The following is a 26,247-nucleotide window of genomic DNA, read 5'->3' on the forward strand; positions in this document are numbered from 1 at the left end:
GACCCGTCCCAGCAGGCCTCGACCCCTTCCCTGAACGCATCCCCGGGGCCGTGACCCGTCCCCCCGTCCCCGGGGCCATTCCGGCCCCACCAGGCCCTGTCCCTGGGCCGTGACCCGTCCCACCAGGCCTCGACCCCTTCCCTGAACGTGTCCCCGGGCCGTGACCCGTCCCCCCGCCCCCGGGCCCCGCCCGCGCCCCCCGCCCAGGTGCCGCCCCCGCCACTCGGCCCCGCCCCCGCCACTCGGCCCCGCCCCCGCCGCTCGGCCCCGCCCCCGCCCCGCCCGTGCGGCCCCGCCCTTCCCGGCGCTGGGCAGGCAGGCAGGGCCGCCGCCATTTTGGAGGCAGCCGGAGCGCCCGCCAGCTCGCCGCCTCGCCGCCGCTGTCAGCGCAGCCCGGCCGCGGCTCCCCGCGCTCGGCACGCGGCCCATGCCCGCGACCCGCCCGCCCCCGCAGCCCAGGCAGCGCGCGGCGGCGGCCTCGCCGCGGCGGGGAGCGACCGGCCGGAGCGCCAGCAGGTGAGACCCGCGGCCGGGCCCGCCGTCCGCGCCGCCGCCGCCGAGCTGTCACCGCCGCCGCGGCCCGCGCCGCCGCCGCCTGCCGCGGCCGGGGCGCTCGGCCCGGCCTGCGCCCGTCCGCCGGCCGCTTCCTGCTTCCTGCGGCGCCGGGCCCGGCGCGGAGGTGGAGGCGGTGCGGCCTGCCGCCCCGCGCCGCGCCGCCCTGTCAGCGCCGCCGCCCCCCGGAGCCGCCCGGCCCCGGCCCCGGCCCCGCGGCGCTGCCCGGGCGCCGGGCCGCATCCCGCTCCGCCTGCTCCGCTTTCTCCTTTCCCTCCGTAACGGCTCGTCGGTCCCGGCGGCGCTGATCGCGCCGGCTGCGCCGCAGCTTTGATTGCGGAGGTCCATTTTCTTTAATTTCTTGTCGGCCCGCCGCTGCGTTCCTCCGGGCGCGCTGGAGTTCCGGGGCGCCGCGTCGCGTCGCATCGGGGGGAACCGGCTTGTCTGCGAGCGCAGCCGATGCCGGAGCTAGCTCCTCGCCGCCTTGCGTTTTGGCTTTTGAGCAGGTGAGGTTGGCTGAGAGGATGCAGTGGCCTGGCTCTTCTGGTGGCCCCTTCGCAGCAGCTGGCTAGTGGCTGGAGCTGTCAGGAGAGGCTGCCGGCAAGGTCAGAGCCTGGGGTCAGCGCGCTCAGCAAGACCCGGTGACTTGGGCGCACGCAGCGCGGGTCTTCCTCAAGGGACCCCGCGGGCTCTGACGTGCGCAATGTGCGAAAATAATGTCATTGGGCTGGTCTTATTAACGTACAGGCACTGTGGTAGGAGCTGTAGCCGCAGATCGAATTACTACAGCACATGATCTCGCAGGAAGACTTTTTCTTGACCAATCTAATGAAGGTTTCTTTCCTAATTTGAAGGCCTTGTTTTGTACTAGCTTTAAAAAAAACAAACTAGGAAGTGAAAAAGAGAAATTGAGATAACTTGGAAGGACTTAAGGTATTTTTTATGTCTTGATCTCCTGCTTAAAAAATAGTATTTTTAAGACTAAAGCTTGTTTCCATAGCATAGTTTATTTTTGTCATCAAAAGCATAGAACAAAGTTGCAATTTTTAGACCCAGTCCTGTTATGAGCTACACATGTGTTGGAAGCCAAGCATGTAATCGCTTACTAGCAAGCTTTTCTTTTATAGAGCGCTGCTTTAAGAATGATGAGGGAGTAAACATTTATGACTTTTGCTATTACTCTGTCACTTAAAAGTATTTTGGCAAACTGTTTGCTTTTAATGGTTTAAAAAAAAAAAATCCAGTGGATGGTAGTGTAGTAATTTCCATAGCAACTGATGGTGATACCATGGTAAGCAAAGTTAAATTTTGGAATATGCAATAGGAACAGGTTATGATCTTGACCAGCTGAAGTGGTACCAATAAAGACTTGCTCAGGAGAAGGCGAATGAAAATCAGATAAGAACAAAATTGCTCGAAATTAAAAACTTACTTTGTTTTTATGTATTTGATGTGCATCTACTTTTGGTGGCTTTTATACTTCCTTTGTGTTATGTTGCAAATTCTGGGACCCAGGACAGTGTCCTGTCTAGAAACTGTGGGAAGTCTGAGGCGCTGCAGAAGCCTTTTGGGAAGAGTTCAGTCTGTAGCAGAATGGTATCAGAGGTGTGGTGCAGAAAATAGTGTTGAGGTTTTGGGAGATTCCTACAGACTTGAAAATATGAAGAAGTGACTGATGTTGAGCACTTGTTTTGGGGATGGGAGGGAGCACCGAAGCATTTTTGTTCTTTACCCAGTGTTTCATGAATTTATAGTTGCATTGTAGACGGGACAGGTTGAACTTGTAAGTTCATGGTTCAGAAATGGGAGAATATTGAATAAAAGTGAATAATAAAGAGAAAACTATGTTTAAAAGCTTACAATGTTTTTATTCTAATAGTATTCAGGCTTCCTCAGTCTGCAGGTTTAAATTACTTTTAGAAAACGACAGGGTGCTATCGCTAGTGGCATAGCCTGTTATATGCAGTGCTGCCTTGTGAGGAGAACTCAAAAACCCTTGCAAGTCATCCTTTGGAAAGGGGTACCAGGAGAGCTGTTATGGATGGACAGTTCTTCTGTGTGTGCTTCCCCCCGCCACCTGTGACTCATGGTTCATTGGTTGGATGGGGCCTCGGCTGGAATGAATTAAATTCTCGCTATCCCCAGATAGTACGATTCTGAGCTAAAAGAAGGGATCACTTAGCTTTGCTTCTCCCCTTCCTCGGTAGGGAGACATCCCAGGTGTAGCTGATCATGTTTTTCTGTGCTCCGTGGAAGGAATGCTTCCTTCTACATTCTCCCTTGAGTTTTATTGGCTATCAGCTAAGGTGTCAAAAGAGAAACCAAAACTATTTTTCTTCCGGAAATGCAATAGGGGATTAGTAGTACAGAATTTCAGTGAAGAAAGGTAATGTGTCTGAACAGAGTTCATGGTGGGGAGGAGGATCAGCGAAGATGAGCTTTCTTCTTTTCTGTCTCTACTAATAAGGTCTGTAGAAGCGTAAGTGTAGAAACTGTTGATTATATGTTAGGGAAAATAACTTCACATACATAATCAAGTAGTATGTTTTCTTAACACAGCGGCTTGGAGTCTAAAGTGTTAGTGCCTGAAGGGCAATAGCTAGAACAGTGTAATAAGCGCAGTCATAAAAAATAGGTGAACTGGAATGCCAAGAAATAGAAGAGCATCTCGTTATAGTAACATTTCTGAAACAATAGTAGAATGACAAGAATAACTGGGAAACTTGGATATAAATGATGCAGGAAAAACAGATGAGGTCAATGAGTTGAGAGTAAATCAAGAACTAAGTAGCTGATGGACTCTTTTGAGAACATTATAGGGAGGAATGTTTGTAGGAATTCTTGCTGTTTTACTAGGCCTTAAATCAAGAAAATTGAAAAACAGTTTATTAACTCTGCTCTCCTCAATTAGTATTAATGAATTAGTATTAATGAATGATATCAGCTCTCCATCTGAGCAATCAAATATGGAATCACAATTTTGAGTAACAGTCTTTTAGCCCTATTTATAGGGTAACACACTTCTGTTCTTAATTATGTTTTGCGGGTTGGGGAATCAGTTTGTAACTGTGCGATACCTCCTTTTCACAGAAAATCCACAGATGTCAGTGGGTTTGTGCAGGGATCGGGGGAAGAATGTGGCCTCTGTGTGGCCAACAGTAGCAAAAAAGAGGAACTTAAGTGTTGTCTTTGATTCACTATTATTAGAAGCAAAAGTATGTTGTCTTTTCCATCCACTGCTGTGTTTCTAGGCCTTTTGTTTCTTTAATCATACTTTTTTCTTTCCCTCTCCCTGTGTATATTCCTTCTGTCATGGACTTCTCAGTTCCTTGTTTTGATCTGCTAAAACAGTCAGCAGTGCAATAACCAATACTGACATGATCATTGGATGTTTTGGCTGTTTTTACCTGAGCGTTAATTCTGGTATGGGAGGAAATTCAGGCAAATAAATGTTACAGTTAACTTAGAAAACAAAGCTTTCATAGCCACAGTTAAGAATGTTAATGATTAGAAAAGCTCGTATTTTTGCAGAATTTGAACATTGTACACATAACATATGTTGTGTTCAGATAGGGTCTGCAAGTTGGAAGCTTGATATCACTAATTGAATTAAAATAGTGACATTCTCTCTTCTTGCTTATTAATACCATTTAGTCCTAGATAAACCTGAGACAGTACAAGTAGTAATAATAATAAAATGATTATGTAGCAATACCTACAGCATAACTAAAACTGTCGTCTTTGGCAGGGATCGCTTCAAGCTAAACACCATGTGGCACCGAGCTTTAGAAAGGGGGTTGTCAGCAAAATCAAGATGAGCTATCTTAAAAGAACGTAATGTCAAAAGAAGGAAGTTAAAATCATTAGCCTGAGCATGGAAGCTTTGCAGCTGTCGAGCTGTGACTGCTGACTACTACTAATTTTTCTTCTCAGTTTCTCTGTCTACCTGTTTTCTTGCTCTGTGTGTGAATTGGTTGCTGCCCCGAAGAGCTTGCATCTCTGTCGTGTTTGCATGGTGCCTGGTGCACTGGAACCCTGTCTCCGAACTGGGGCCTCTGGATGTTACTACATTGCAAACACTGCATTTCTTACCATTGTGTCAGTGTCGGGTGTTTAAGGACACAATCTTATCTTTACAGAAGAGGAAACCGGAAGGCATGAGAAAATAACATTATGGTAAAATGGCAAAGTTCAAGAAGTTATTTAAGCCAGACAGGCAGAGCTTTGAACTATTTCATTACCAATGTAAAATAAGAAACTTTCACCAGCTCGTGTTTTGGTAGGTGGGGTGGTAGACAATTTACAATATTTGCAAAGAAAACTTTCCAAACATATTGATTCCTTTGATTAAAGGTTTGTGTTCAGTTTGCAAATGACTCTGTCCGCTGCTCTTACTAGAATGTCCTGTGCTGGTCTCTTAATTTTTTTTATTTGTTTATTTTTTTCAGTTCTGCAGTTTGCTGCTATTGAGAACACCATGGCCTTCAGTGAGGCTGATAAATATTAAGTTAGTTTAACTCTGTTTCTGTTTGGCAGAGTTAGGAGCAAAAGCAGCAAAGCAGACATTGGCACAACTTACTAAAAGGAAGACCATAAGAGTGGGAAGTCTGCAGTCCTGGGGCTGGTCTTCCTTGTTGCCACCTATCAGAAGAAAGAACACAAGATTTCATTTCCAATTTTGTCTTTGATTTCTCTCTCGATAGTTTTATTTATATTAACAGAGAAAGTGTATGATAGGTATACCCTGACACTTTCTGATAAATTGTGATAAATGACTTAGATTCTCTTCTGTATATTTATATTTCTTTATTTCTCTTAATTCTTTATAGCTTTGCAGAACCTATGGATTCTTTCAGCGGCTTCTTACTTTCACATGCAGAATTTTTCATGGGGATGTGGGGTGGGATGAGATGAGAAGGAGTTGTGTTTCTTTGTAACTTTTGTTGTTCCTTCAAAACACGGTGTAGCACACAGTAACATTTAGTAACATTTTCTTGTGTGAAGAGAGATTTGCACTTTTTAGAAGGATAATTGAGGCTATTGGTTAACAGACTTGAAAACTGTATCCAGTCTTCCCCAGTCAGAGAACTAAGGGTGCAGTTTTTCGGCAACATAAGCTGGCCTAAATCCAGGTTGCCATGTGTTGGCATTAATATTTGTGTAACCATGTGGTGTGCCACCTTGGGGAGCAGATCTGACTGAATACTAACGCTATGTAAAGTGAGTAGTTTTCAGCTGGATCAGCTCCCTCAGCCAGCTTGATGTGTAGTTGCATAGATAGCGCTGACCTAAGGGAGCATACAGAACCGTATGACCTAGGAAAGAGAGGAAGAAAAAGAGCAGGTCCCTGGCTGTCTGCGTTTAAATAGGGCGTGGTTCTGATTTCAGCTAACCTAGGTCTGGGGTGCTGCGTGTTCTCGGTTCGTCCCTTTGCATTAGTGCTGCTCACATGCTTCACTAAGTTGTTGCAGGGATCCAAACTGGCAGAGGACCACCCCCCCCCCCAGCCCGTCGTTAATTTTCTGCACGTTTAGTTTACTGAATAGGCACGGTAGGAACAGATGAGCACCAATGCCAGGATGTTTGCGAGGCAGTATAAATGCAAAGGGGCTGGGAGTAGTGAGACTGCAGCAGTGCTAACAGAAGATGTGATTTCGTGTTAGATTAAATCAAACTAAACACAGTGGGTGTAATAACCAGGTCATCCACCCAAAGTCCTGACCACCTGAACTCCTGAGCCATAGAGTACCCAGTTAATGGTCAACAGGTGCTCAATCAACACTCTGTTTAACAATCTAAAAAATGCTAAATGCTGGATTTCGACTTGATTCTATTGCTTTTTTTTTTTTAAGCACAGAAAATTTTCCTGAGTGCTCATTTGTTTCTCACTTCTTGTGCGTTCTCTCAGTCCTTTATATCTTTTTTAACATTGCATTGTCCATGGTGTATCCTAAACTTTCTCTTAAGTCTTTTTTTTTTAATTTCCTCCCATAACTTCAAGTCATTTTTCCTAACACTGTATTTCAGAGTCTACCTTCACTTACAAGGGGTTGGAGACCTCTCACTGAAGTTTGTATATCTGTGATGTAAATACCTATATCTGAGGTAACCATTTAGGATTCCTTTTTTAGCCAATGGAGAGAGGGGTGCTTATTTTCTCCTGATGCAGAAGTCCAAAATAGAGATGAGTGTTGCTTTAGAGGTTGCTCCTTTCTCTTTGACTGTAAAGTGGGTCTGGGTGACTGATTCAGATTAGATGTCTATAGTATAAATGTCTGCAAGTTAGGTGAGACGCATCCTATTCCAGGAGACCTGCTGGGCAGAGATTCTCGGGGGACCTCCTCATCTCTGGGATTGCATTCTCGCCCTTGGCAGGTCGTAAGGTAAATGAGACACTGGATATGCTTTGCAGTGTGCTACGCCCTTAGCTCTGCTCGATGGATCTTCCTCTTTCATAGCTGACTGATAAGTTTGAGGTTGAAAGCAATGTCTTTAAATGATTCAAAATCAGCAAGTTAAGCTTATCGATGCAAGACCAACGGGATAAGCCAAATACGAGTCTTCATCATATACGTGGCCAATGCAGTTGGTTTTCCAGATCTGATTGAGACATAGAGATGTTAACCAGAGAGTGGCTATACAATACCGTGATCATCTGCCTAGTTTGGGTCATAAATAAAATTAAATAGTAAGGCCCATGGTGCAGAAGACAAGATTTCTCCATGTGTTTCTTCACTGTTTAGTGTGAAGAGGCCCTTATGAAGTCTGTGATCACTAATACAGTAAGTGTGAATAGTCAATCTTCTTGTACTTTCTCTAAAGATTAATTAATTATGACGAGTTGTAGGGATTGTTACAGGCATCTGAGTGGTGTGGTGTTTGTTTGTTTTGAGACTCAAGGATGAAGTAGCAGAGTTGCTTACAAAAATTTGAAAAGGTTTGAGGATGCCAAATTTTGCAGAAATGCACTCAATATTTTAGGGATACAGCACCAGGAATAAATGCATATTTGATTTTTTTTCATTTATGTTACGCTGTACCCACTGTTTCCTCTTATGAAATTGGTTGCCTGTGTTGTTACCTGTTTTTCCTGTTGCTTCTGTTGTCTTTATTTTTAGTTGATTGTAGTCCCTATAAAATAACTGTTTCAAATTAATGCTGACATCTCTAGTTCTTTGAGTGTGGCAGCTTTCGTCCTGCATCGAGTGTGTCCGTGGCCTCCCGCTTTTTCCACTCCGCTTCAAATAGTAGCTCTGCTCAGGTGGTGTGCCTCTTCCCTCTCCCGGGGAGAGACCTCGGCCCTTTGAGATCACTTTTCATGAACAGAATTTTTACTCAATTGAAATGAGCTTACAAGTGTTGTTTTTGAAAATACCTGAAAGGAAACATTGGAATGAATTGGTGCAGTTCCCAAGAACAAAACTATTTAAATATTTTTAGTTTTAGAATAGAACAGCAAATAAAGGTAATTAGTGTGTACTTGGGGTTTCAGTATATGTTTGGGTTTTTGCAACAAACTGTTAAGTGAAATTAAATTAATTAGTACTCAAAGTAAAAATTTGCCATGTGAGAAAAACATTGTTTAAAAGCCAAAGTTTGTTAGCAGAGCTAGTGGACTGTACTGCAATCATAAATATATTTATTTTGGGAAAAGCAGAATTTTACAAAATCACTAACAGCCTGACTGAAGACCTTGTGTTTGGAGAAACAGGAGTATCTCAAAGGCCCTGAATAAAAAGAGAGAAATCTCCCATTGACCTACATATATTATTTAAGTTTTTGATATATGAAACGTAATTCTTGCTGGAAGGAAATCACTACAATTTGTGTATGTTGGCTGGTTTAAACTCTGGCTGCCTAATGGGCAGGAGATGGGGGAAGACCAGGCAGTGTTGTTGAAAGATTTGTTAAAAAACAAACACCAAAACCCCAAACCCTTGCTTAGTGCGCAGAAGAAATAAGCCAAAATAACATTGAAAATGTAATTCATGGAATGGAAGATATGACTGAAAATTGGGGGCTGGAGGGGAAGCGTGGTGTTAGTGTTGGAGATGATTTTGACTTTTTTTTTTTTTTTAAGGGGGGTGCGGGGAGAGGCAGGGCAGACAGGGTGATACCATACTGGGTTATTTGCAGTATTTAAAAAAAAAAAAAAGGGGGGGGGAAGAATCTGGCGACACACGTGACAAACCTAAATGTGTTTCTGGTTCACAATTTACAGCGTGTTATATAACTTGTGAAGCTTCACGTTCGGGATATCGATTAAGCCGAGAGCTAGTAGGCTTAAAGCTTGTGGGTGTTTTACCTGTCAAAATACTTGTTTATGCATAATGTTTAACAACACAGCAACATACTGATAACAGCACAAGTATGTATGAGTAACTAGGGGAATTGAGAGAGGACCCTCCTCCTGCACTGTCTCCTGTCCCTCAACAGATTTTTTGTTGTTGTAGGCCCATATTGATTTTTTTTTCCTCTCCTCCCCCTACCTAATTCTGAGATGGCTGACACTGCCTGCTTTCAGGGACTAAGTGCCACAAGCTGTTTTTCTGTAATGATATTTATTACTTGAAACCTAGAATGCTTCCTTCTTCCTCATCGCTTCTTTGTTCTTACCTCGACTGTTATTTGTAGCAGTAGAATGAAATTTCGTTTAGGCTCCTGAGGTTATGTCTGTACGGTGCAGTTGAACATGATGCAGAGACCCATGAACAAGCTCTGAAGCTGGAAGCAGTACTGTTACGTCACCTCCAGCTCAGTACGGTGCTAATGTGCCTCTTCTGTTTTCGAAACTTGAGCTAGTATCTCTGTACAGCGTTGTATTGCACCATGTAAACGTACCGGCTTGCTAGCTTGCCGGGGGGGGGGGGGGTTTCTCTTCATATGGTACCTTATTGTGCTGTTCAGATTTCCCATAGAAGGAATAAGGAAATTATTTAAAATGTCACTGTAGGATTTTCTGGCTGAGAATAAAACTTTGTCCCCAAAATAGAAGGACTACCTGCAAAAAGCAAAATGAGCGCTCTCATCTTTAGAAGAGATTGATAGTCTTTTGTGTCCATCCTAGTTAGAGAAGTCGGATTCTAAATTAACTTGAAAATACTTCTCTCAAGCTGAGATGCTTGTAAAGTCCACTGGGATGCTGAGTATTCCCATCACGAAAACTTATGGTAACAAATACTCTCAGCGTTGGAGAGAACGCTTGTCTGTACAAACACTGGGGCAAGCATGTTTCTGCTGCTTATAGCAGGCTTTGCTTGAAACTGAATTTCTGACTTGGGAATTGTTATTTAAATAAACTCAGTGTTACACACAAATTCATAGCTTAGTGTGACTCCTTGTAACTCAACAGTTAGTTGCAACACAAAGGAAGTTTGAATATAAAGTTTTATGATAGTAAGAAATTGTCACTAAGATGATACTGTATTCCTGTAGCTATCATATTTTGCATTCTCTGAGGCATTTACTGTATAGAGGCGTGGAGAGCTTATCGATGATCTTTTGGGGAAGGCTGACATTAACTTCTTTTCCCGAAGTTTATACAATCTCTGGAATCCTTTATTAAATTTGGCAAAAGAAATAACAGCCTTTCCAATAATTTGAAACCTTTGTATTTTCTACTACAGAATCTGTACTACTTTTATGAATATTGTTGGTTACGACTAGGGCTGCTTAGTGTCAATGTGAGCTGCTACTTAGAACTTGTGCCTAAAGCCACAGTTTGATATGCCTTTAAGCTGGCATTACTGCCCCAAAGCTGTCCCCTCCTTGCTGCTCATACCTGCTTCTCATTCTCTCTCTCCCCTCGCCCTTTGCTGGCACAAGCATTTGTGAAGCTGCATTGTGAACCACTTTGGGGGAGTGATGCGGCTGAAAAATGCTTCTGCTAGTACCACATGGGAGAAGAAAACTTGCAAAAAAACTTTTTTTGGCAGCAGTGTTGGTTTAAATACATGGCAAACTATGGCCTAAAATTGTCAATGCATAATTCTTGTTTGTGGTTTTTAAGAGCATACTGAGCTTCAAAGTTTATTTGTCTGGGTAATGCCCCTTAAACTCCAAAGCATGGGTCTAAAATTTCCAAATGACTTTTTTTCCTTGCTGTTTTTTATGACAAGTGAAACTTATCTCATAAACATAATTCAAGTGGTGCCATGCAGGGAAAACAAGTAGGTGCTCTGTTGTCACATATAAGATTTTTCTTCTAAACTGTCTTAATACTTATTATAACTGTAGAACAACTTTACCTAAATTGAGTTCTTAGTTCATGTGGACTGTCTATATGATGTCCTGAAATACTGAGGAAACTAAAATGCATGTTATTTAATACCCTGTTTTAAGGCACTGATTGTTACCGTTTTGGCAAAACGGCATTGTCTCTTGCTCCCATCTAGTTTGGGTGGTACAACAGTGCAGCATCAGAATACTCTGAAAAAGATTGCAGCGTGCAAAAGGCCGAAATGTTTTAATAAATTTAGAGGTAGGCACAGAAGTAGCTCTGAAGCTTTGAACTTGTATAAAAGACCATTAAAGGAGTGTAGTCAGTTGTTTTCCTTGCTCATTTGAGGACATCATGGTACTGATAAAATAGGTGTATCTGAAGCTTACAGCTCTTGATCTTCCCGTAAAGCGCAACAGGAAATCTTAGTTTGCAAATGCTGCTGCTTCGCTGTCTAATAGTCTGAGTGATATGATGCGTCTTTGTGATACTGCCTTACTCACTGTGTGCATTTAAAAAAAATCCAGGAACCAGAGATCTGTGTGGGGAATGACTTTACTGGCAACGTGTTTTTTCTGTAAAATGCTGCCTATGTGCCCCAGTAAAATACCAGCATCTCATTTCTGAGATAAACTCCTAATTATTAACAATTAGTTTCTGAAGAATTTAACTGTGATAACCCTGGAAAGGTTTAATTTGTTGCTTAAGCAACTTAAAGTAAACAGCTAAAGTGGCATCAAAGTCCTGTTTACTAATGTAAACAGTACAAATGAATGAAGAAAGGAATGTCTGAAGAGTTTTGGAAGATAGATGTAAATCAAAAAATCCATGACTTTGTTTCACTTGTTTTAAAAATGATTGTGTGTTACCTTTTTAATACTCAAAGCAAATTGCAAATCTTACACTTAAAGGTTAATCTTTAAAGTGAAACACAAAAATCCCTCTGGGGCTGCTTGTAAATGCTGATGATGCTTGCTTTCATAGAGGAGACAGGCTCTAGAATCGGAGAATCGTAACTGAAACTATTTAACTCTTCATCTTGTTAAATTATTAGTGATTGGGTGAAACAGAGGTTAAAAATTTTGATTACTATTCTCTCATAGTTGACAGTAAACTGGTAGTCTGTGGACCTTAATTCTCTGGCTTGTGTTTAGCTCCATATGCTTTTGACTGACCTAGAAAAAAGAACCATTTTTTGTGCTATTATGTTACAGTTCACACTGAGTTTAGTATATTCTTATGACTAGCTCTTTCTTGCATTTTTAAAGTATTGCAGTTTCTTCAGTGTTTGGGTGTGTTGAATTTAATTAAAAATGTAACATTTAAAAAAAGAAGGCTGTGCAAATTTTATCCTTAGCATGGGGTTGGGCATCAGTTAGAAGGCTGATTAGCTAGATAATAGATGGGGATAAAGCTGATCATCAAAACAAAGTACTTCTTGATACCATCTCTTTATTAGGGAACTTCAGAAGCACAGAATAATTAGAAGTAACTCTTAATTTTGCGTGCATATTTGTACGCCAGACAAGCCTTCATCAGTTTTTGCTTGCAGCAGTTTTTTACTTAAGAAAAGAAAAATACTTAGTATGCTGTTATACCAGACTAAGTCTCTGGCAGTACTTGTGAATTCAGTGTTTGTCTGTTTGAGGAATGTAAACATAGGTGTCTTTCATTTGTTGATTAGATGTTAAGAAACTGAAGAAACATTAGTTCAGAAGAGGAAAACAAAAGTAGGCTCTTAGCTAATTGGTAAAATACTATTCTGGTTAAAATAAATTTTATCTCATAATTATAAATGTATCTAAGTATTTTCAAATCAATAACTCATGCTAAGCAATCTCTCAGGAAGCTGAAACACATCTTTATTTATATGATAGTACCCATAAGCACTAACAGAATGCTATGTTCAGTGCGTTGTTTCCTTACATGACCGCTGTGGCCATGGCTAGGAGATCTAGGAAGGGATGATGCTCGTGCCTGCTGTAGTCATGTGCCGCCTAAGGTTGTATATGGTTTCTAAACAGATTAGGATTTGGGGCAGAGATTTTCCTCTACTGTCTTCTGATGGTGAGGGGGGAGAAACAGTCGCAAGGCAGGCCCTGAACAACGTGGCAGAAGAATCCCGTGCCAGTGTTGGGGGGATGATAAGGGGATGAAGGAGCTGCGGAGCTGGTGCCACATGATAGAAGGACGGGTAGGTTAAGAACTAGCTGGTGCTGTGGTGCTTCTAGCAAGATGAATTTCAACACTGCTGCATAAGGCACGGGTCTCATCGTACTCAACCACAGTGAAAATTCCCAATATATAGGCACTGGATTCAGTACTTCTGAAATATTAAAACCCAGATACTGAATCTGTCCCAAGAATGCCATTAATGTGTATTGTGGCCTCGGCTTTATTGGTACCACAGGCGGGTGACTGATCTTTTGGGATGCCAGGTTGATGTGATCAGTAGGGAAATTTATCTTCTCATTGTCATTTAGAAGGCAATATTTGCCTGAGTTTGGCAGAATGATAATGTATCCTGTTCCTTTCTGAAGCGGAGAAGCGTGCTGGAGAGCTAACAGCATCAGAGTTCATGCATTTACTAGAAGAACCTGTTCCTGCTCCAGAAGACCCTCCAGAAGGCTGCTCTGCCATCAAACAAAGCTTTGCTGGCCTTCCACTCTGAAAGCAGCCTACAGACAATCTTTTTATTTTGTTTATTTTTCCCCCCTCCCTCCCCTAGAGCTGCATCCTTCACCTAAACAAAACAGAAGCTTTTGACTGTTCATCACAGAAGATTGTGGTACTTTGAGGGGGTGGAGGGAAGATAAGGTAATAAAAAAGAGACTTAGTTTATTATTTTTAAATTTCTTATACCATGTTTTCAGTCTTAGTAATCTTCACAGGTTTTGTTTAAAGTATTTAAGTATCCCAATACGAGGATAATACCTAACTACAAAGTCAGCTGAGTATAATAGACACAATTTATAATTTTGTGTGATCAATTGTGGAAGGGAATAAAAACTATAATGGGTTTCTGCACTTCTTAAGACTTGAGGTGTAGGTGTGCAGGCAGAGCTTGATGGAAACTTCTGATCATAAGATTTTGATGTCCAGTGGGATGCATGCGCTAAGTAGCATGTACATGGACAGTTGCTGGAACTGTTACTGGCTTTGAGGACTCTGGTTTCTCCTGCTTTGCCCTTAATTCTGAGTTTCTAAACAGAGTGGGGCAAAGGAGTGAGGGAAGGTGAGAAGGAAAAGGAGAACAGTGATGAAGGAAAATGTATTTATGTAAACATTTTATGTAAAATGATTTTAAAATAGATATTTTATTCATGTCCTGGAAACTTCTAAGGGCTTCTTGAAACTGCAGTGATGACTCTTCCAGATTTTCATAGAGAACTCTCTCTAGATAACATCCCTTGACTTTATTTTCACTGAACCTATAGCTAGCTGTTTTGAGCAAGGTTGGGCTGGATTGCAGGATCTTAGTCTGGAAACAGATAAGGCTGGTTGGGATTCGTTCAGGTTGCTCTATTAAGGACAGCTGCTGATTTCATCTCAGTTCCCTTAATTTATTGCAGCTGTTGCATGTAAAATTATGTTCTTATACCTAAGGCCTACTTCAGTCTGCTGTGAGAACTGAATTGTTTCACAGGTTATAACCAAAACCTTGTTTTCTTTTTTTTCCTCATAGCTTTGAGAATAGTCTTTCACTGTAGTACTAAGCTATGGTTTAAGGGTAGCATTAAGCTATGAACAGGTTTGCCTAAGTGGTCTTGGGAGATTAAGACTCTGGATACCTCTATAAGACAGAATTGTATCTTGCTATTTTACTTTTATGCTTTGGACTTTATTGCTCGTGACAGACCATACTTAAAATAATGTCCACCCATGGTAGCATTACTTGTGAAAGCATGTGGAGCGTGTCAAATAACAGTCCATAATATCTATTTTTGTTGTCGTTGGCTTGATGTGACCTCGGAGCTTTTATGCTGGGGAGCAAGAGAGGTAAAGCCTGCCGAGACTTGGCTTTCAAAGGGTGTCTGCAAGTCTCTAAAGAGGAAACCATTATTTCAGGCAAAAACACTCCTCTGTAATAAGTTTGAATTTCCTAGTACTATCAAAGATGCCATGACTATCAAGGGCAGACATGATACCAGTTTGAATTTGGAACGGTGCCTATTAAAGAAGCCTAAATTCTACGTTAGAGATTAGGTGGGTTTGAAAGAAGTAAAAGGTTGGTGAAGAGGCATTCTGTATTGTCTACCTTGATGTGTGTGTTTTTTGTTTTTTTGTTTTTTCCCCTGTAACTCCATGGACAGCTACTGTGCAGGAGAAGCGTAGTTGGGAGCAAGGCAATGGGCGACTGCCTGACAGGGGTTTAATTGTTCTTGTTGAAGTAGTGGACTTCAGCTTCAGTATTACTTTGGTTTATCTAGACAGCCACAGACCTCTCAGGCATAATTTCGTAATAGTCTGAAAAAAATCTTTCTTCTTGAGTTTTACCTCTCATTTAATTAGCAAACTTTTCTTCACTGGAATTGTTTTCACCTTTCTTCAGGCCTTGCATGAATGTACATCCAGAGGAATTGATGCAGATCCTTGGTTTTATCTTTGCTACATGATAAAATGAATGAAGAAACCTTTTAATCTGCTTTGGTTAATCTTGAAAATGAGCATTGAGAGCATGTTCTTTAAGAATCTGAAGTAGGATCCTAAAGTTGAATGCAAAATGGGATTGAGAGTGAGCTCCAGAAATATTTGACTAGCTCAGGATTCTTCCTTGAGAGACAGAGATCTAGATTCTGAACAGTTTAAACCCAGGGAAGAACAATAGACAGCTATAAGGCATCCATTATTTTTACTGTGGATATACTTCAATGGCAAGGCATGGTGCCAAATTCAAGCTCTGCTAGATCTGTGCTTGTACTGTACTGAGCCATCTCCACCTGTCTTAGGCTTCTGGCTGTACTAAGTGGTGGGAGAAGTTGAAATGACAGTGGCAGGGGCCATAGGGCTGGAAAATGAGAGCAAGACAGTGAGGGAACAGGAGGTGTCAGTGTGGGATCACACTGGAGTTACAGAGGCAGTTAGTTGCAGTGGGGTTTGAAGGAGAGGAGGCAGTTGTGGGGATACAAGCCTGGGGTGTAAAGATGTGAAGAAATAGCACGGCAGTGTCAGAGGCTGGGAATACTGTAATAGATCATCTAGGCTGTATATTGCAAGCAGTTACCTTTTGAAAGGTAACAACAGTTAAGTCCTCAGGAAACTGAAGTATTGCATGCCACAGCAAAAGTAAAGAGACTTGAGTGCTGTTAGTGCTCAGGGCCTTGGCATTAGGGGAGAATTTGATGCAGTAAGTGCATTCAGAAGATGATGACTTCCTTCGTGCTCCATGCTGTAGAAGGTGCAAAATTCTCAAGATTTCCCTCAGTCTTTCCAGTGAAAGTAGGAACTGGAGAAAATTATTTCAACGAGAGATCATCTACTCTGTCTGGAGTATATTCTTCAGCTGTTTTAAACGGATTCACTAACAGAATTATTTCTTTATTTCTGCTTTGAAACGTGTAATACTGTTCTGATCATCTGTTATGCAGAACAGCCATCATGAAATATTTGAAAAATCACAGGCATCCTGACAAGCTTGATTCATTCCTTTAAATGATGCACTCTCCTGCTCCTTGGCAAATAACATAGTGCATCTTCTGAAAGGATGAAATGGAGCATTTTTGGGATACACTATATGGCACAGAGCTGGGAGAAGTGGTTAATAAACAAGATGGTCGTGCTGCCATTCAGAGGGACCTCAACAGGCTGGAGAAATGAGCCAGCGGGAATCTCATGAAGTTCAATAAGGTAAATGCAAACCTGTTCCTGGAGAGAAATTGTCCTGTGCACCAGGACAGGCTGGAGGCCAACTGGCAGGAGACCAGCTTTGCAGAGAAAGACCAGGGGGTCCCAGTAGGACAATAAGTTGAACATGGGTCAGCAATGTGCTCTTGCAGCAAAGGCAGCCAATGACCTCCTGGGTTGCATTAGGCAGAGAGTTGCCAGCAGGTTGAGGGAGGTGATCCTTCCTCTCTGCTCAGCCTTGGTGAGTGCTGGGTCTAGTTCTGGGCTCCCCAGGACAAGAAGGACATAGACCTGGTAGTGAGTCACGCAAAGGGGCCACAAAGATGATGAAGAAACTGGAGCATCTCTCATGAAAGGCTGAGAGAGCTGGGACTGTTGAGCCTGGAGAGGAGAAGGCTTAGGGCGGTTCTTAGCAGTGTCAATAAATATCCGATGGGAGGGTATAAAGAAGATGGGGCCAGACTCTTTTCAGTGGTGCCCAGTGACAGGACGAGAGGCAACAGGCCCAAACTGGAACACATTAAATTCCAGCTGAACACAAGAAAACACTTCTTCACTATGAGGATGACTGAGCACTGGAACAGGTTGCTCAGAGAGGTGGTAGAGTCTCCATCCTTGGAGATATTCAGAAACCTGACTGGACGTGTTCTTGAGCAACCTGTTGTAGCTGATCTTGTTTTGAGCAGAGGGTTGGGCTAGGTGTTCTCCAGAGGTACATTTGTCTCATCCGTTCTGTGATTCTATGGCTGCTATAGGAAATTGTTGTCTCGTATCCTTATGAGTTAAAGCTGCTGAACTCCAGACAATGCTGTGCGCAAACATCCTTGATTTGCATGATGTTGCCATGCCTTTACTTCTGTCTTAAGAAATTTCTCTCAAACGTTACCCTACAGGGCAGCAAGCGCTTAAGGATTGTTGTGTGCCACAAGACTACACTGTTGTGCTATGGTCCTCACAACAGGAACAGACAGTTGCCTTTGTTTGCATTACTCATGTTTTGGCATAGGAGTCCCTGATTCTTTTGAATGCACATGTATTTTGTCTCGCATCACTGTGAGCCCTGGCAACCTGCTGAAAATGATCTGTGAACTGTTCAATGTGGTTGTCATGAGTCCAGTGTTATGTAAGCACCAGAATAAAAGCATCTAATTCTGTGGAACACAGCACACTGCATAAAATGACATACTTAGTCATTGCTTGGATCTGCTTATTAAGGAAGAACTCTCTGAATCATTCTTGTGGTATATCCCCAGTGGGTACTTGCCAATTCCAGAGGTCAGAGTTAGTATTATAGGGTGTGGTTGGTGTGTATTGCTCTATTTCCTGACTTTTACAAATTCAGCTTTAGCTGTACTTTAGATTGCCAATTAACTTCATATTTGTATTAACTTGAATTTTGTGCAATAATTAGTGGGCTCATTTTATTCCTGATGGTCCATATGCTTGCTCATGTTCTTGTAAGCTACCCCAGATAGGAAACACTGTTCCCAGAAAAGGGGAAACTGACTTTTCCGAATGTGCACTGACCACCAAATGAAAGTGAAGAAAATTCCAGCATTGAAAAGTGGAATAAGCAGTATAGACTGTGCACCCAGAAGCAACTTCTAATCAGAGTGCTGTTTTTCTGGGTTGATGGTAAACACTTTTTGCGTGTAGAAATAGCAGTAGTTTTACAAGGCCTGACACAGAAAGGTCAAACACTGTGAGGTGATGCAAAATACTTCGCAAGGTTGAATCTAGGCTCGATACCTTTCTAAACCTTCTTTTGGTGCCCCCCAACTACGCAGAGTGTGAAAATGGGTAATCTGCCTCTCAAAAGAGGTTGGCCACTGTAGATGCACATTCCGTATCTGATGCCACAGCCTGACATGGGTATTTTGGAATTATTCTCTCAGATGTTAGAAAAGTTTCTAGCTAGACCTTGCTTCTAGTGGTAGAACGTGATTTTTTTAAAATGCCACTGTAAGCAAGTGAAACGGAGCCTTAAAGAAGGCTATGAATGCTTAAGGAAAAATGTCCAATTCCTGTACAAACTTGGTAAAGTATTCAGGAGACTGTAGAGGAAGGCCATGATGAAACATTGCCTTCCACTCGCTGGTGCTGGTAATGGTTCAGTTTCATTTGCAAGGAAAGCGGGAACACCTCCCCCCCACCCCCCGGTCCACCTGCAAGCCCTGACAGGTCTGTTTGGCAATCTGGAGATCTTCTTCAGGAAAGGGGACTTTCTGGTCACCAGACAGTTTTTCCCCTTCAGAGCTATTGCATGTGCATGGTGTTTATGCAGTGATCTTTTTAAATTGTGAAGTGCTGCTTTATTGTTTGTTTGTTAATAAAAGAATGGGAGGAAGCAAAAATGAGACCAAGCACCTCTTCAGTTAGTAAACTTATTTATTGTTACTGGTTCTTTCTGGCAAGCTAGACTTGTGCGGAAGACTGTCTAGAAGATCTGTAGCCTTTGTTGGTGGTGCAAAAGTTGTTACTGTAGGAGCTAGCCAGATGTATTTCTCCTGGCTGGTTAGCCTGTAATTCTGTTAATAGGTACTGAAAAACTTAGCAGTGCTGCTTCTTTCATCTTCCCATGGACCCGACAGCTCAGAGTATGTTACTTCTCAGCTGCAGACTGCCAAAGCCTACTTGAAGGATTTGGAACCAGACACTTTTTCCATTTACTCTGCAAAGTTGTTTCTGTGGTAGTACAAAGAAAAATGTTCTCTGAGCTCTTGTTATGCAAGTTGAATTTCAGAGAAAATAGCATGCAAACAGTCATTAGTAGAATCATGAAACTCCTTTTTTTTTTTTTTTAAATCAGTTTCCCAAAAGATAACTTTTAAAAGTTATTAACAAGTTGATGTTAAATCAGGAGTCTTGCTTGCATTTTGCTAATTTCAGACAGAGCAAGCCTCTTGCCACGTAAACAAATAATGTATGTTAAAGGCAAGACTTCTGGGAAGTGTTGCTGGCTTTTTTGCTTCCCTGTATCCAACATGATTTCTAGGTGTATTCTTTATGAGACTTTTGTAATTCCTGTGTTACGGCTGTATCTTACATGGGATTATCAGTTCAAATGGCATCTTAAAATGCCTGTATAGAAGCAAATGAAACATTCTCACACCTTTTTGTTCACTCTATAGAAATAAAATCAAGAACAAGGGTGATATTTTTAGAGTTGCAAAAAATGTAGGATTATTATTTGCTCTGAGGAGTTTTTGACTTTATTTTTTTGAAGGAATGCCATTTGCGGCTGTTCATTAGAATGATAACTTGAAGCAGCTTTCAAAGCAGTGTTCCTCACTGTAGTGTGTCTAGTGGAACTTATTTCCTTTCAGTTGCAGATTTGATAATTAGTATATATTGTATTGTGTAAATGCACTTCTGGAAAAAAGTGAAGAGTCTTGAAAATTGAAAATACATTCTGAGTTCCTGGATGTAAAAGTTGTGACACTAGTATACTGGAATAATGTAAAATCTGTTTACAAAGGCAGAGGCAATGCATTTTTGTAGCTCCAGTTATGAATCTGTTAAGATGGGGAAGTTAAGTTGAATAGTCTTAATAGTTGTTTAGTTGCTGCCTATGAATTCAGTGCTGAATTATGATACTCAGACTGCATTGTCTGGGTGAGTATAGAAAAATAACGTGACTGTAGTTTGGCATCCATGCATTTGATGGGACTTGGTGTTGTTTCACAGCAGTTTGAGCCTTTCTGGCACAGGCTCTCTTCCAGACACCTGGTGAGGTGGTTCGGGCATTAAACCCTCAAAACCAAACAGCCCTCCACCTGTACTGCTTACTCTTTTGCTGGGTTTGTTTCCTGCCTGTTTAGCACCCTAAGCTGGTGCACCAAAGGCCCAGGGAGCAGCAGTGCTTGTGCAAGGGAAGGAACACGCAATGTGAATTTAGATTGGCTTGAGCTGTTGTAGAACTGTGATTCAAACACACTTGCTTTAGTCAGGGCAAATAACTAATACAGAATTAAATTACTTTATACATGTTTTTAGGCACAAGGGTCCCTTCCTCTTGTTCTGAAAAATCTAAGGCACTACATGTGTTGTTGAACAAATAGATGGAAACCACTGACAATCCTGTTTTTGCAAATGACTGGAAAGATGAAAACTGAGGAGAAGAAACTGTGACCTTCCCTAGCTGCAAAACCTGAATCGTGGGAGATGCGTAAAAGATTATGGCAAGAAGAGTATGAAATGTACTGTACGCAAGAAAACACTTTGCTGTGAGGGGTGGTTGAACACTGGAGCAGGTTGACCAGAGAGGCTGTGGAGTCTCCATCCTCCATTCAAAACCCACTGGGACACAGTCCTGGGCAACCTGCTGTAGCTGACCCTGCTTGAGCAGAGGGGTTGGACCAGATAATCTCTGGAGGTCCCTGCCAACCTCAACTGTTCTGTGATTCTGTCATACAGAAGTGTCAATACCTTCCCTGTTTTGATAGTATCACTTTTAGATTGCCTGGTGTTCAACATTATCTTATATAACTGCGTATTTTCATTACAATTATTTCTTTTGTGCCTTGAGTCAGGGGCATATTAAATTCTACATAGCATTTTTTCTTCTTTTGTGTGTTTTCTAGCAATAGATGTTGTCAGCCTTGGATTCCGTGTGATTTGGCAAAGAATGTCGTAGTTGCTGTGCTGACAATCTTCGTGCTGTCCCCAAATCCTCTCCCCATGGCCTACACACTGGTGTTATTTGTCACAATGTATCTAAAAAATTTAGCAAGTTTGATTTTTAGCATTGCAGAATATGAGCAAGTGTTGATTTTTCAGTTCACTATAGACTTTGTATATTAAAACTCAAAATTTAAATTCTGTTTGAGCAGGGTGAGTTTAATCTGCTTGATGTTTAGTTACCAGGCATAGTCCTGTGTGTAGACCAGATATAGTGCTAGTGACTATATTTAACCTTGGATAGAGGTTTGTAGTAATTAGTTCCTACTTTTGACCTGAACTTTTCTGGTCCATTTGTAAAGAACACAAGGTGGACTGCTGCTCAGTAAAGAGGGAAGGAGACTCCATATTCTGTAATGGCCACAGGAGTAGCAGTGCATGGATTCTGATCATGAAACTTTGCACCAGTTCAACAAGTGTTGGTCTGGGATTGTATTACTGAAGTGCAATTATAGCTGACTTCATTGCATTATTTCCTGGTGGAGTTTAATTTAATTTTTGTTATGTAAAGGGTAGTATAAAGACATATGGTTTTCTAGAATAAGAACTGGGATAAAAAGGATGATTCTCAAGAATGTCTTGTGCCTATGTTGAGGAGACTTGGATCCAGAATGATGGCTGTCTCACTTCTCGAGAACGTTTATCTGGTATGTCAAACCAGTGATGAATTAGCAGGTTGTCAGGATCGAGGCTTTCAGATGTGTCTGGAGACTTTTGGTTGTGGATGATTTGAGACGTCATAGCATGCTCTGAATTTTAGAGGATATTTATGTAACTTCTTTGGACAGTTGTAACTCAGGCAACTTAAGTTGTCAGTCAAAACTTGTGATGCTTCAAATCATCAAATCTTGCTGCTGGTAAGTACCGATAGTGTAAGCCTATATGAGGTAAGTGTGCTGTTATGTGTTAATTTGGCAACTTTTCTCAGCCTGTTTAGTTATTGAGTGGATTGACAGATTCTTACAACAGATTATAGCTGACACACTGCATTGGTTTGGGAGTATAATGAGAAGTAAATTACACTGGCAGTAGATGAAAATTGGTTGAAGTGAGTGTCCCCTGCCTTATAAATCACTAGGCTTTACTCTGACACTTTAAATATTATTAATGCTAGGAAAGAAACGGTAGGACAATGTTTGGGGCTTTCCAGGCTAGTGCAAGTGGTTGATTGTTGGTCCTAGCTTCTTTCTAGCCAACACTTTTGACAATAAAATACTGTCCTTGATTTCCTCTGTGCTGCAGTTCTGGAGCCTTTTTGGCTGATTGGCTGCTTATTGCCATAAATACTTTATCCTCCACTACGTAATCTTCGACTTGCATTTAGTTCTCTGATTATGCCTGACCCTGCAGATGGCTACATGTGGATAGTGACTTCTAAGGGCTTTATTGTCTCATTCAAAAAAAAAAAAAAAGTGCAACACAGGATGAAGTCACTACTTTGAGTTTTGAAAAGATTTAATCCAAGCTCTGTCACCATAATGTGCCGTTTTTATATATGGGTGAGCTTCTCTGAAAGACTCCACAGTGCTTGGCCAAGAGTTTAAAATAGTACCTGATCTCGGTTACTTCTATTATTACGAGTATCATTGCATGTATCTCATGATTTGCATATCATTTTGCAAGTGTCCAAATGGAGAGGAAAATACTTTTGCACAGTCTGCCTGGAACTGAATTTATAAAGAATGTGCTTTAAACTGATTCTTGCTGGTAGTGTGTGTGTGTATGTTTAAGAACTTAATTTTAGAGGCTAGGAACAGAGTTCAGCGTTGAGGTAGAGAACAGCAGGTTGCTCTCTCTTACAGTTAGGATGGAAAATGAAATCCAGGGAGAGCAGAAAAAAGCAGATATTTTAGTCTCTTAAAAAATCAGGGTCTATGCCTACACTAATTATTTAGAGGAATTCTTCCACTATTATAATCGGAGAAGTACCATAATATTAAAATGTTGATCTAAGAGATTAAAGAAGTTGCTGATTCTTTAAACAGCATTTCATACTCTGAAGGCGACTAAAGGGCGATGGTAAAATAGCTGTTGTTGGACTCTATACAATACTGTGGCTGCCGAAATACTGACAATACAGAAAATTACCCTAAAGATAAGATCTAAGATGTCTGTTTTGCTATCTGTGAGCAATATTGAAACCAAAGCAGACTTTTGTATAAGACACAAGGTAATGTTCATTCATGTTTAAAGAAATATGAAGAGACGGCCCTGTGAAGTGAATAAGAACACTACTTCAACAAAATACTGGCTCTTATGGTGTAAATTAGCCTGTGAAAATGCAGAAAGATGCATTTGTTCTTGTTTCAGCTTTTTCCAAAACTGGCATCAATTAATTTGAATTCAGTAGCTACAGTGTTCAGACTTTAGAAAGACATGAACCTTTGTTTCAAAACATATGTGAAGGATGATGATGGATCAGTTTGTTTTTTGTATACAAATAAAATTCTGGTTCTAAGAGTTTTGTGAATTTTTACTTTATTTCCGTAAAGATTTTCTCAATTTCCGTAAAGTTTTAAGTGCTCTGAAAAGGTACAGGAAGTCAGATTCTCCTCTGAAAATGAGGTGAAGTGGCAATGAAAGCTGGAGGGGGAGGATTCTATATAAATGTTTACAGCATATTTTCTGGAAAGATAGCACCGTGCATAATATTTAATATATACTAATAAATACCAAATCATCCATTAACTTACTTACAGTTAGTTTGTGTAAGCTGTCATGTTTATTTACTTTTACAACTGGTGTCTGTGGGAATATTTAACTTCCCATATTACGATTGAGTCTCAGCAGAATTGATGGCTAGATTTTTTTCGTTTCATTGGAAAATGAGGAAGTGAAAAAGACGGAACGTCGTGAAGCGACCCAAGGATGCTTGTAGGATAGCAGCAGGATGGGGCTTTTGTGGACTAAAATTAGTCAAACGTGGGGTAATAATCTTGGTTATTTGAAGCTTGTCTCGACTGTGCAGTCCTAGCTGAGGGCTGATGTGGTACCTTTGACCAGCAGAATAATGTCAAGGAGTCTTTTGGTCTTAGAGGCTGTAAATTAACTTTCAAATAGGATACACTAAGTATCAAGCCACAGCTTTGTCATACTGTCTTGACATCTGCATGCCTCTGGAGCAGTGCAGATACTAGAGCTGATGGCAAAAGCTGCGGCTGACTTATCCTATTTTGTGGAGAGCGAACTCTTGGACAGTGTTCTAGAAGACGGTAAATGCCTTGAGTTTCCCCCATCTTTTGGAAATATTAAATTAGGTTTTGAGGGTTTTTTTGTTAGTCTCATTAACAGTTTTACATCTATTATACCCTTTTATCCCTGAGTACCTGTCATCTTTGTTTTGAGAGAACTAAGGTTAGGAAATAGTTGATGCTCTTAAAATAAATTTAAAAAATCAGGAATTCAATGTAGGTGTGTGATAGTATTAAACTTTTGAAAGGGCAAGCCTCTGAACTGTCTTAAACAAGGCTGGCTCCTATCAGAGGTGCTGAACTGCAGATATATAGGATGGGCTGGAACTATATAGTACCTATAGTCTCTGTTTTTTCCATTATTACACAGGTTATCTTGACATATGCTACCCAAAGTAATAGAAAGGTGGATGTAATACATTGTGCAGCACTTCAGTAAGTCTGTTCTTTAAGTGGAAATTTTATGAAAAGGGAGGAGGTAGTCAAAGAGCAGGGATTTCTTCTGACATTTTTCATGACTTGCTAAAGCATAAACATTCTTTCAAAGGTATCACAGGGCTTTATATAGTGGATTTTAGTCTACTTGTTAATGTACTTGCTTCTCTTAGTTATCTGAGTGGGTTCCATGAAAAGGCTTTAGAATATCTCTTGGAACCCTGCTGTCCTTAAGAGACTGTAAGGAGAAGCAGTGTCTCTGGTAGGAAGATATACTGGACTTGCAGAAAACTTGAAGAGAAGCCTACAGAAAAATTGCAACACACCTTGATTTTGCAGTGATTTAAAACTTAAGCTTTATACAAACTGGACTTTCATTCTTGACTGATATTTTAATTTGCATCTTTGAGTTAAGTTTGGAAGCATCTCATTCCATATGAAAGACATAGCTATTATTAGTTATTTTGGATATTTGGAAATAAATACCATCTTGTCAAAGGAAGTGTTATAATGGATTGAGTATGTAGCTGTGAATTAGCAAACTCTTGAATTCCTTTAGCTTTTGCTCACCCTAAGACTTTGAGCAAGTTACTTGGGCATTTTGCCAACATTCTTTCCATGATGTGAAAGTATCTCCCTGTTTCTGCCTTGTTTTTTCTAATGGCTACATGAGAAGTTTGGCTCATGTATGACTACTCTGAAGCTGGAAATCATTAAGTACAGATAAATATTAGCTTTATCAGCCTCTGATTCTCTGTATAATAACTTCATTAGTTGTTTGCGTAACTAGGAGTACTCCATACATGCTTACAAAATAGGTAATGAAGACAAAGTAATAACACCACATATTCAGTTTGCCAGGGAGGCAGCCTGTAAGTTAAGTGTTACATTAATGATGCTTGTCCCTTGGAACTTTTTGCAATGGTACCATGGCTTTCCTGTGACAAAATTTGAAAGCAGATTCTGTATCTTTGCAAATCAGGGTGCAGGGGAGCATAGGAATTGCTAGAATTCATCTGACTAGAGCTGTTTGTGTCTTGTCTCTGGCAGTGACATGTAGCACATCTTTTCATTGTGGAATTAAAGAGCCTAACTTAAAAAAACAAGGCAACCACTCCTTCCCAGCCCCCAAATCCCCACCAACCCTCCCTGCCATCAGTTGATTGCTGCAACTGAGCAGGTGGCTTTTCCTGTGCATCGTGGGGATTTATGTTTATTCTTTCAAAGTTTTTCAGTCTGCCTCTTTAAACTGTCCAAAGTTTCATTATCCATTTAAACCAGAGATCTGTAGATGACAATGGATTCTGTTGATTAGATTGTCCTTCC

At 41.3% G+C, this 26,247-nt stretch overlaps 1 protein-coding gene across 2 annotated transcripts in view; it reads left to right on the forward strand.

The window, feature by feature from the left end:
* Nucleotides 1–434: 434 nt before the first annotated feature.
* The window catches only part of PPP6R2 (protein phosphatase 6 regulatory subunit 2), a 111,039-nt gene continuing 85,226 nt past the window's right edge, over nucleotides 435–26,247 (forward strand). For both annotated transcript variants that reach the window (XM_067317620.1, XM_067317621.1), the window contains exon 1: nucleotides 435–516. The gene's annotated coding sequence lies outside the window, so the exon portion shown is untranslated. The remainder of the gene's footprint in view (nucleotides 517–26,247) is intronic.

This window comes from Apteryx mantelli, chromosome 1 (assembly GCF_036417845.1).
Source record: "Apteryx mantelli isolate bAptMan1 chromosome 1, bAptMan1.hap1, whole genome shotgun sequence".
NCBI lineage: Eukaryota > Metazoa > Chordata > Aves > Apterygiformes > Apterygidae > Apteryx > Apteryx mantelli.